Raw genomic sequence first — 11,146 nt, forward strand, 5'->3', positions numbered from 1 at the left:
CTTAGATGGGACTACATTCAAAATGTACATTGCCATTTGAAGTGCATATCCCCAGAATGAGAGAGGAAGTGAAGAATAGCTTAACATAGACCTGACCATGTCCAACAAGGTCCTGTTTCTTCTTTTAGAAACACCATTTTGCTGTGGCATTCCTGGTGCTATGAGTTGGGATAGAATACCATGCTTCAGCAAGAAATATTTGAATTATGAATCCAAATATTCTCCACCTCGATCAGATCGAAGTGTCTTAAGAGTTTTACCTAACTGCTTCTCAGCCTCAGCTTTGAATTCTTGAAACTTACCAAAGGTTTCAGATTTCCTAAGCATTAAATACTATGACCATATCTTGAGTAATCATCAATAAAAGTGACGAAGTACTCATACCAACCTCTTTCTTGTACATTGATTGGACCACAGACATCACTGTTTACAAGCTCCAAAGGTTCTTTGGCTCTATTGCCTTTCATTGAGAAATAACGTTTGGTCATTTTTCCTTCTAGACAAGATTCACAAACTGGAAGAGTTCTAACTCTTAGTTCTCTCAAAGGTCCATCTTTTGTTAACCGGATTATCCTATCTAGACCTATATGACCAAGTCTAAGATGCCAAATATATGTGTCATCCTCGTTTGAAACTTTTTATCTTTTGTTACCTTTCGGTTTTGGTACTTTAAATAATTCTGAATTATTGAGCGTTCATTCATTTGGTTTGAGCATATACAGTGTGTTATTATGTTTTACTTGAAATATTTTGAAACCATTCTTCGAAATAACAACCGCATTATTAATAAAAGAAATATCAAAAAATTGTTCATGCAACATAGATATAGAAACTAAATTTCTAGAAAATCTAGGAATAACATAAACATTGTTCAAAACTAATTAATTGTTCCCAAAAATTAAACGGACTGTTCCCTTTGCTCTTGCTGAAACAAGTGCTCCACTTTCAACTCGCATGATCACCTTGCCATCTGCCAGCTCCCTTGATGACTCAAGTATCTACATAGAAGAACAAACATGGTTAGTGGCTCCTGAATCTAAAACCCAGGATGACATATCGTCTTCCACTACACAAGCTTCAAGTACAAGCAAATCATATTTACCTTTCTTTTTCAGCTCAGAGAGATACTTCTTACAGTTTCTCTTCCAGTGACCTTCAACTCCACAATGGAAACATTTTCCTTTTGGTTCGTTCTTTTTGGAGTTCTTGTCATTCTTGTTCTCTTTGGATTTTAGTGCCTTCTTGCTTTTCTTGGACTTCTTGCTCTTTCCTTTGTCCTTATCATTGTTCTTCTTTTTCTTCTTGGATTTTTCCTCAGAGTTTGAAGGTTTCTCCTCTACCACATTTGCTCAGTCTCTTTGGTAATGGATTTGTTAAGATACTCAAATGTCTGCAGTTCATTCAATAGCTGGGTGATGTTGAATTCCAACTTATTCATAATATAGTTGTTTGTGAACGTAGAAAAGGCAGGAGTGAGCGATTCCAATATGATGCTTATTTGTGTACGCTCATGAATGATGGCCCCATGTATTTCTACTTCATGCATCATGTTAATCACGTGCAAGACATGTTCACATACATAAACACCTTTCTTCATCTTAGTAATCATGTAGGTTCTAGTAGCCTCATGTCTACTTTGATCAGATTGCTGCCCAAACATGGCCTGCAGAGAATCCATTATCTCAAACACAGTTTCCATGGGTTCATGCTTTGTTCTTAGAACATCATTCATGCTCACAAGAATGTAACATTTTGCCTTATTATTGGATTGAATTCAGGCATCATACTTGTCCCGAACATTCTTTGGGGCAGTGGCAACAGGCTCTTCAGGACATTCCTTAGTTATGACAAATTTGTGGTTCTCACAGATTAACATAAGATTTATATTTGATTTCCATCTTATAAAATTATCACCATTATTTTTTTCAAGTGATAGTAAAGAAGTTATTGGATTGCCACTGTTCGACATTACTGAAATAAATAAAATACAATAATATTATCATTTGAAAAAATATCAATATTTTGGAAAGTAAACATGATGCATGAATGCAACAATTAAACACACATAAATTAACATTTACTTTTCCATGATAAAACTACCCAACAAATAAAGTGTCGCCTTAGGGTTAGTCAAGTTAAATCCAGATAGCTTATAAGACAATCTTATCTTTATAATTTAAAACTTAAAATAACTCTTTATTTTCTCTTTAAATATAAAGTACCACTGGTTTGGTGATGCAATTATCCACCGCAAAAGCTTAATTACATCTTTGTAAGTGTAACCCATTATTTTGGAATTCATGACTTAACTTAGAGAGTGCCGCCTTAGGGTCGGTCAAGCCTAAAATACATCACTTCTTCCTATCTTCGTAAGAAGCCAACCTTGGTATGTCTAGAAACCTTCCTTAGGGGGACAGAAACAAAGCCGCCTCAAGGCCCTATTCATATCTCACAATGTTATACTAATAATGGAGACCATAAGTCACATTGAGATGTTCACCTTCTCCCACTTACTATTTTAGATTAAATGTGTTTTATTAAACTAATCAATTACTAGTTTATTAATAACCCTATGAATGTAATTAATTACAAAATACATTTATAATTATAAAAGAGTCTGTTTCTATAATTAATGTGATCTAGATAATTACCCATTACATTCATCTAACTTTACTAAAACATTTTTTACATAAAGTTTGTTATCTTAAAGGCCTATAAAATCTAGTGTCTTTATTATGGTGTGAGTTACCAAGTTTTAACTAATTTAATACTTTGTAGTTTACATGCAATTGGTTTCTCCAAAACAATTCATATAAACAAATAGGACAATCCTAGATAATCATGTTTCTAAAATATGCATGATTAATGAGAAGCCGTGTGGGGTTTCATGAATGGCATGTAATTACTAATGCATGATCATGTTATCAATCAAACATCAATGAAAATTGTTTTAAATAAATACAATAAATAAATAAATAATAAATGATGAATCGAGTACTATTGGGTATTTCTAATATTTACAACCCATGAAAAGTTAAAAATAAAATTGTAATTTAAGCCTATGTAGCTTTCAAGACTCTCCAAGAATGCTCCTCCCCTCCTTTAGCTTTTCTTGCTAATCTTTAGGAACTTTGTTATGCCCAACCTATTAATTAGAAACAAACTTTCTAATTAATTTATTTAATTAAAACTAACTTTTAATTAAATAACCATTTTGTCGTCTTTTTAATTTATTTGAATTTAAATAATTAAATAATCAAATTCAAATAATTATTTAAACTTAAGATATTAAAGTATCTTAATCAACTAAAATGTATTTTATTTTCTAATAAAATAAAATAAGATAATTAAACTTTTAAATTTAAATAATTTAAAAAATAATTAAATAAAAGATTTTTTTGCACAAAATTAGGAACTAGGGTTTGAGCACCAAGATTGGTGCCCTAGCCATCCTAGGGCCGGCGGCACCATTGAGCCTTAGGCTCGGGTGCATGGTTGCAGCAAGGGCTCTGCGCTAGGTGTTGGGTGCACTGCAGGGACACGTGCGGCATGAGACCAAGGCGCAGGGGCGCGACTGGGGGTGTGTACACAAGAGCCACGGGGCTTACACGTGGCTAGGGCTCGGGCCTGTCCTGGGCTTGGGTCTTTCTAATCTCTTGTGTACAGAATTTTAAAATACATATTTCACAAATAAGATTTACAAAAAACCTATGCCCTTTATGGCTTACACAAGATCTAGAAAAATAATAAAATTCCTAACCCAATAGTACCATATAATTAACGATCCATCATTCAACCATACATTCAAAAATCATATCCATCCATTCAATATACATATCAACATACATATAACAAATGCGAGAAACTCACACAGTATTTAATATATATATGTATAGACTGCTATGGTACCAATTGTTGGTATTAAATGATCAAATCAAAGGTACGCAGTGGAATATATAGACCCATTTTAATAAATATTAATACCAGCTAGGATCATGCACATATAAATATTAAATCACATACAAAAAAGATCAGGGATTACCTCTTGTAGCCTATCAAGTGTCATTGAATCTTTTTGTATAAAATCAACGATCTTCCAATCCAGCAATCTGAAAGCTTACACCCTGATCTTCCAGACCAATCCTCAAACACACAAGGACGTGTGTGAGCACGTAGGATTCAAAACAACCCTAAATTCTAAATATACCAACAACAACAATTATGCCTCAAAATCATGAATGTTAATCATATAATTCTCAGAAAACAACTCAACAGTTTGTTAAATCTAGAATTTTGATCAAAACACTTCATCAACACATCTTAGTCTTCTAACATTTTGGATTATCAACTCATGATCATTAAATAAATGAATTTGAAATCAATTATGCTCACCAAATTTCTTTCCTTATCGATCCATTCAACAACTAATTCCATAGGCTCACTTGCTATTCTCCACTAATATAAATCATGATATGCATAAGAATCAATAGGACTTTTATAGGCTTGTAACAATAGCTTAGGTAAAGGTAAATGAAAGATGAATTTTTTAAGCTCACTTTACTATAAGCACATGACCAAAACTCACCAACTTTATTTCCACAAGAATACAATCCGAAAATCCCCTCTCTTACTTATTTCTTTTCTTCTTTAGAGAGATATATATTGATTTTTTTGAATAATAACTACACTCCCCCAAACTTGATTTTTCTCATGTACTCATATTGGGAGTGTATTGAAATATCTTTCATCATTTTTTTTTCTTCTTCAATATATATATCCTCTCTAGGTTTTTCACTTTCACTTTCTAAACCCACTCAAATCACCATTAAACCACATTACACATCAATCCCCATAATTATTTCTCAATCATATGCTCATAGTATATTAGGGACGGATATAACCAATGGGCAAGTATTAGACTCAAATGACAGTTTTAGAACAAAAAGGATACAAAATTTGGATAAAAAAGGGTAACCAAAGGATTAGGTAAATTAAGGTTGGCAAAAAAAGCTCAAACGATCCAATTGATAGCCTAAATCATATTCCTAAGCATACATGATATATTATTTCACCTCAAATAACAAGTAAGCAAGTTCTAGAATTGTTGAAAATAATTTTCACTTCCCATTAATCATTCCACTAACCAATTTCAGCAAGCATAATCAATATCAAAAACATAAATTTAACATCATGACAAAATATTCAACAAATGTTATCTAAACTAAAATGAACTAATGAAGTGTTTCATCAAGCATACAGATTTTGTTTCAGATTTCATTTTCTTTGAATTATACTCATAGCATTCATTTTATTCTCATCGGCAATTGTTGTCAAATTTCATTCATGTTGGTACCAAACTAAACACACTAAAACAAAACTTTAAACACTAACATAAACATAAACATATCACACAAAACATCACTAACAGAAAAATAAGCTCCCTCCCCCAAACATAAACTAAACATTGTCCCCAATGTTTAAAAATAAGTAAAGAAAAGAAAACTTACCTGGTGTGAATCACTTCAGAATGGTGGTGGGTCTGGAAATGGATGCCAAGGCGGTGGATAAAGGAAGTACTGCCAGTCCACCTCTTGGTTCGACCATCGGTAAACTAGCTCGTTTTGCCTATCAACTTGAGCTTTATGGAAATCATGAAGCTCGCCCAAATAATTATGCATATGCTGGTTTTGCTGAATGATGTAATCAAGTCTGGCCAAGTGTGGATCCGGTAGAGCCTTCAGTGCCAAATATTGAGGGTATTCTTCTCTTCTCTCCTCTTCAGCTGCTCTCACTCCCTCTATTTGATCAGTGGCTGGTATGGGCTCCTCAACTGCTTCTCCTTCCCTACCAACTCTTACATTTCTGGGTACCGCAACTGGTGGCTCTAAGGATGGGGCATTAAACTTATTCACTGTAGCCTGAGAAATAACCCCCATAGCCTTCCTAAAAATATCACTAGGATAATTTGGCACCTCCCAAATCTCACACAGATCAGTAATCATGGAGCCATGCCCCAACCCAGCAGTAGTAGTCATGCGACATAATTCCCTAATGCTTTGGTGAATAACTCGCCCAATGTCAATGGAAAGCCCCGTCATAATGGCATATACCAAAAGACACCTATCAGTACCCACTTCAGATGAGTGGGTGTTTGGCATAAGTTTTGCACTCACAAAAAGAGTCCAAGCTTTAGCTACGACATTCATTTAGTATCTTCGTAAATGTTTCGGCTCCCCATTCTGGATAACAAATGAAGCACCAGGAATTCCTAAGGTCTCAGCCACCTCAGTACAGTTTACCTCACTATGATATGCTAATTGATAATACTCATCCTCTTCTTGAGTTAACGTAGGTACATTAAATAAAGCATCAATATTATCAATAGCACATTCAACTGAAACGCCCCTAACAAACACCTTTCTATTTACAGACCCAGGAAAATTAGCGTAAAACTCATAACCAAGGAGCAATTGACTTTTGGCATCTTTTCGTCCACAAACAATTGCCAACCTCAGCATAAAATTTCATTCCTAATAATATGATAAGTGTCATTAGGGTATAATTATTCTTTAATGTCAATCCCACGCTCTTGAATAACTAGCCTTTGGGATAGTCTTTGATAAAGACCACGGACATCCTTATTAATGAAACGCTCGGGGATCATATTCTAAAATGGGCTGAGGTGCTGGCGGATTTAGCTAGGTTGGGGTGGTAGGGAACGTGATGAGGAAGGTCGATTAGTATTATTTGAAGATGCTACCCTAGTGGTTTATTTCCTTGGCCCCATACCTTCACCATTTTTTTCAAAAATAGCCAAAAAAATTTCTACAACACTTCCCCTAAAATTGTGAAATTTCCTTACTAAAATCTCCCAAAATTATTACCCAATAAACCAACAACCAGTCCAAAAAAAATCCCAGGCAATCTCTTAATATACATGTAATTAAATGAAAACTTCAAAAAGAAAAACTTACAACCCTTGCAAGTTGAAAAATCTGCCACTTTTGAGCCTCCTTCAATCCCTTACTAAACACCAATAGAACACAAATTAGGGTTAGCAAAAATAATAATGGAAGAAATCAATAAGAACTATGAAGTAGAAATGAGACAAATAGATGAAGAAAATTTGAAATAGAGGGAAAGAGGGAAAAATTGTAGAGTTTTTTTCTTAAGGAAATATGAGTTGAAATGAGAGAATTTGAAACAAATGAGAAAAACGAGTTTAAACCCTCTTTATCCTGTCTGACACACGTGCGCCGCAACCCAGCTTGGGCAAGTCGCAACCTGCCTCAAAATCCTTCATAATTTTAACTGTTCAAGCGCCGCGACTCAGCTTGGCAAGTCGTGGCCCGCCTTAAATTCCAAAAATGATATCTCTCTATTTCAGCCTAGAGTTGTGACTCATTAACCCAAGTCGTGACCTGCCTCCTCTTCATTTTTCGAATGCTCTCTGACTTGTGTAATGTCGCGACTTGGCCCAATGACTAATTGAAAAACTCATTTATTTCACGATTTTCACGTATTTTACAACCTTTATACTAAATAAATAAATAAAATAAAAATAACTAAACTTTACAAAATCCAAAGTAAAATAAAATAAAATTGCCTACTAATTAAAGTTCAAAACAAAAACTAAAATAAAATATAGGAATGCCTCCTATACGCTGTCGTTAACGTCATTTAGCCGGACGCTTTTCTTCTTTCAAATTCAACTTGGATAAAGTCCTCCCCTCACATCTTTGAGAGCCATAGTGTCATGAGTTGATCCTTGTTTCTTGTGTTTAGAAATTGTCGGAACTTTCTCTCGCTCATATAACATTCGAATTCTTTCACTAAAGTATTTTTTTTAACCGATTACACCCCTTTCGCATTCTAGTTTTAACTATGGAGCTCTTCTTAAAGACTTCTAACTTGTTCCCCTCTTGGTTTACTACTTCAACTCTACAACACGTTGGAATTTCTGTTGCTGCAAAATCATTAAATATTACTTCCTCTTTTTGCACTCGCAGCTTTAACTCACCCTTTTGTACATCAATTAAAGCCCTACCAGTAGCCAAGAATGGCCTTCCAAGTATTATTAGAATATTTTAATCTTCCTCCATATCTAAAATAATAAAGTCCATAGGAAAGATAAATTTACCCACTTTTACCAATACGTCCTCAATCACTCCATGAGGGTGATTAACTGATCTATCTACCATTTGCAAAGACACAGTAGTTGGTCGAGCTTCTCCCAAATTCAACTTCCGAAAGATGGATAGAGGCATTAGATTCACACTGGCTCCTAAATCACATAAAGTCTTTGTTTATACTAAACCCCCTATAGAACATGGGATATTGAAACTACTAGGATCTTTAACCTTTGGAGGTAATTTATTCTGAAGTATCGCGCTGCACTCCTCAGTAAGTGCCACTGTCTCATAATCCTATAACTTCCTTTTCCTTGACAAAATTTCTTTCATAAACTTTACATAACAAGGCATTTGTTCAAGTGCCTCAGCAAACGGGATATTAATGTGTAGTTTTCGAAAGATATCCAAAAATTTAGAGAATTGTTTGTCAAGATTAGCCTTTTCGGAACCGTTGCGGATATGGAATCTTTGGTGTTGGCTCGGTGTATTTTGGCTTTTCTTTCTTTGGAAGATCTTCAATAACCTCCTCTTGTATTGGACTAGTAACATGTTGATTCTCTGTCTTCTTCCCCTTGTCATCCACTGTAGGTCCATCATACTTAGTCCCACTCCTCAAGGATATTGCATTACACTGCTTTTTAGGATTTACCTCTGTGGAACTAGGCAAATTCCCTTGCTGCATACTAGAAAAATTTTGAGCCAATTGACCTATTTATGTCTCCAAACTTCTGATGGAAGACCTTGTCTCTGTCATGAATTGATTTAATTGGTCTGGCTGAATTGTTGGCGGGTTCATTTGAGGAGGTGGTGGATGAGATGGGCGTGGGTTTGGATCATAATATGGTCTAGCATGTAATCCATAAGTTGGTTGATGAGGTGGTTGTTGAGGTGGGTACTGTGGATATTGTGGTTATAACCCTTGATTATTTTTCCAGGACAGATTAGGATGATTTTTCTAGGCATGTGTATAGGAATTTGAGTAAGTATTGGTTGCAGGTCTTGAAAAACTACCTATAACCTGTGCCTGTTCCAAGGGCATATTGTTTACATTTGTTGAGCAACTAGCTGTGCTCGGGCATTTTTCATAAGAATGAGGTCCTCCACAAATCTTACAACTGATGACATTCGGTACTTGCATTGCTTGTGTGGTGAGATTAGTTTGCTATAGTTGTTTGGTTAGAGATGCTACTTGAGCGGTCAATAGCGCTATTGGATCAACTTCTAAGACTCCCGCTACGTTCTTATTATCTTGCTCAGTAGGCCAATTATAATTATTCATAGCCATCTCTTCCAACAACTCGTATGCTTCATTCAAACTTTTTGTCATAAACGCCCCTCCTAATGCTGCATCTATTATCGTTCTTGTATTTCCTCCCAAACCATTGTTAAAAGTATGAACTAACATCCACTTCTCTATTCCGTGATGTGGGCATCTTCTTTGCAATTCCTTAAATCGTTCCCATGCATCATACAAAGACTCCCCATCCATTTGATGGAAGTTGTTAATCTCTCCTCTAATTCTGGCTGACTTAGCAGGAGGAAAATATTTACCAAGAAACTTTTGAGCCAAATCTTCCCAAGTAAGTATAGAATTGGCTTGTAATGAATTCAACCAACTCTTAGCTCTGTCCCTTAGTGAAAATGGGAATAGTCTCAATCGTACATCATCATTACTCACCCCATTCATTTTAAATGTTGCACAAAACTCCAAAAAGTTTGTGATATGTAGATTTGGATCCTCATTCAGTAACCCCCCAAATTGTACACAATTTTGCACCATTTGAAAAATTGAGGGTTTGATCTCAAAATTATTAGCCTCAACAGTTGGAGGACGAATGCTTGAATGTATACCTATAACAGTAGGGAGTACATAATTCCTTAATGGTGGATCAACTTCAGCTGCATTACCCATATTTGCATTATTGTTGACAACATTATTTGCATTCTCAGCCATGGTAAAGTCCAGCCTTTTCTTTATCTTGAGATTCTTTCTACACGTTTTCCCATTTCAAGATCTATTGGTATGATTTATTTTTGTCTACTTCCTCGCATATACCAACAATCCCTGAAACACAATATAACCTTGATCTAAATAAATATTAAACAATAAAAATAAATAAAAAATAAAAAATTACCAAATTAGAACAAATAACAATTAACTATGATATTGAAAATTAAGTCCCCGGCAATGGTGCCAAAAACTTGATCGTGAAAATATGTATATACGCAAGTGCACGCAATCGATTCAAGTAATATATGATAAGTAAAGTATCGTTCCCTCGAAGACTATCTTCCAAGTACCACTAATTATTCTTTAAATTTCTATTTGGCAACTAAGAATTTGATTTTGGAATTTAATTTTAAATATGACAATACATTAAACAAAAAACAACTAAATAAAAGATTTAAATCACTATGAAAAATACCTAGGGTGTTAATTTCATTAACTTTTCATTCTACTAATTGTATTAATCAATTCTATATTTCGTTCTTTCTATTCTAATAGCAGGTTAACATAAATCGATTCCTATTCTTTTTCAAGATATAAGATCTCAACCTATATGTAGGTTTTCTACATCTCTGTGATAAACTTAAACATATAGAAGGCATTAAGCATGGAAAGCTAATTACTACACAAGTCATACAGGTACTTTCGTCCAATATGCAACCTATGTCTATATAATGATAGCATATTCAATTCTCATCTTTTGAATTTTGAATCAAAATCATTAAATCAAGCAAACAGTGATCAAGTAATTACTAGCATTAAACACACATTATATAGATTAGAATAGAGAAGAAAAATCAAAATAATATTATAATTCAATCAGATAGAATTCCAAGTGACTACATTAAACCCTAGATAAAAATTGTTTAGTTCATACCAGATATGACTAAATCAACAAAATAATTATTCATAAATGTAAGATTCATAAACTTGAAGAAGAAATAAAAATATGAAACTATAGAATTTTTAACCTAAGAACCACAATTAGTCTTTAAAAAACGTAATT

General features: G+C 34.3%; 1 non-coding gene across 1 annotated transcript; it reads left to right on the top strand.

Annotated features, from left to right (window-relative positions):
• The first annotated feature begins 9,547 nt into the window (after positions 1–9,547).
• Positions 9,548–9,654, top strand: LOC133820643 (small nucleolar RNA R71). The gene has a single exon (XR_009887047.1). It is a non-coding gene; the product is annotated as a small nucleolar RNA R71 (small nucleolar RNA).
• Positions 9,655–11,146: the final 1,492 nt, after the last annotated feature.

Source organism: Humulus lupulus, chromosome 2, assembly GCF_963169125.1.
Source record: "Humulus lupulus chromosome 2, drHumLupu1.1, whole genome shotgun sequence".
Classification (NCBI taxonomy): domain Eukaryota; kingdom Viridiplantae; phylum Streptophyta; class Magnoliopsida; order Rosales; family Cannabaceae; genus Humulus; species Humulus lupulus.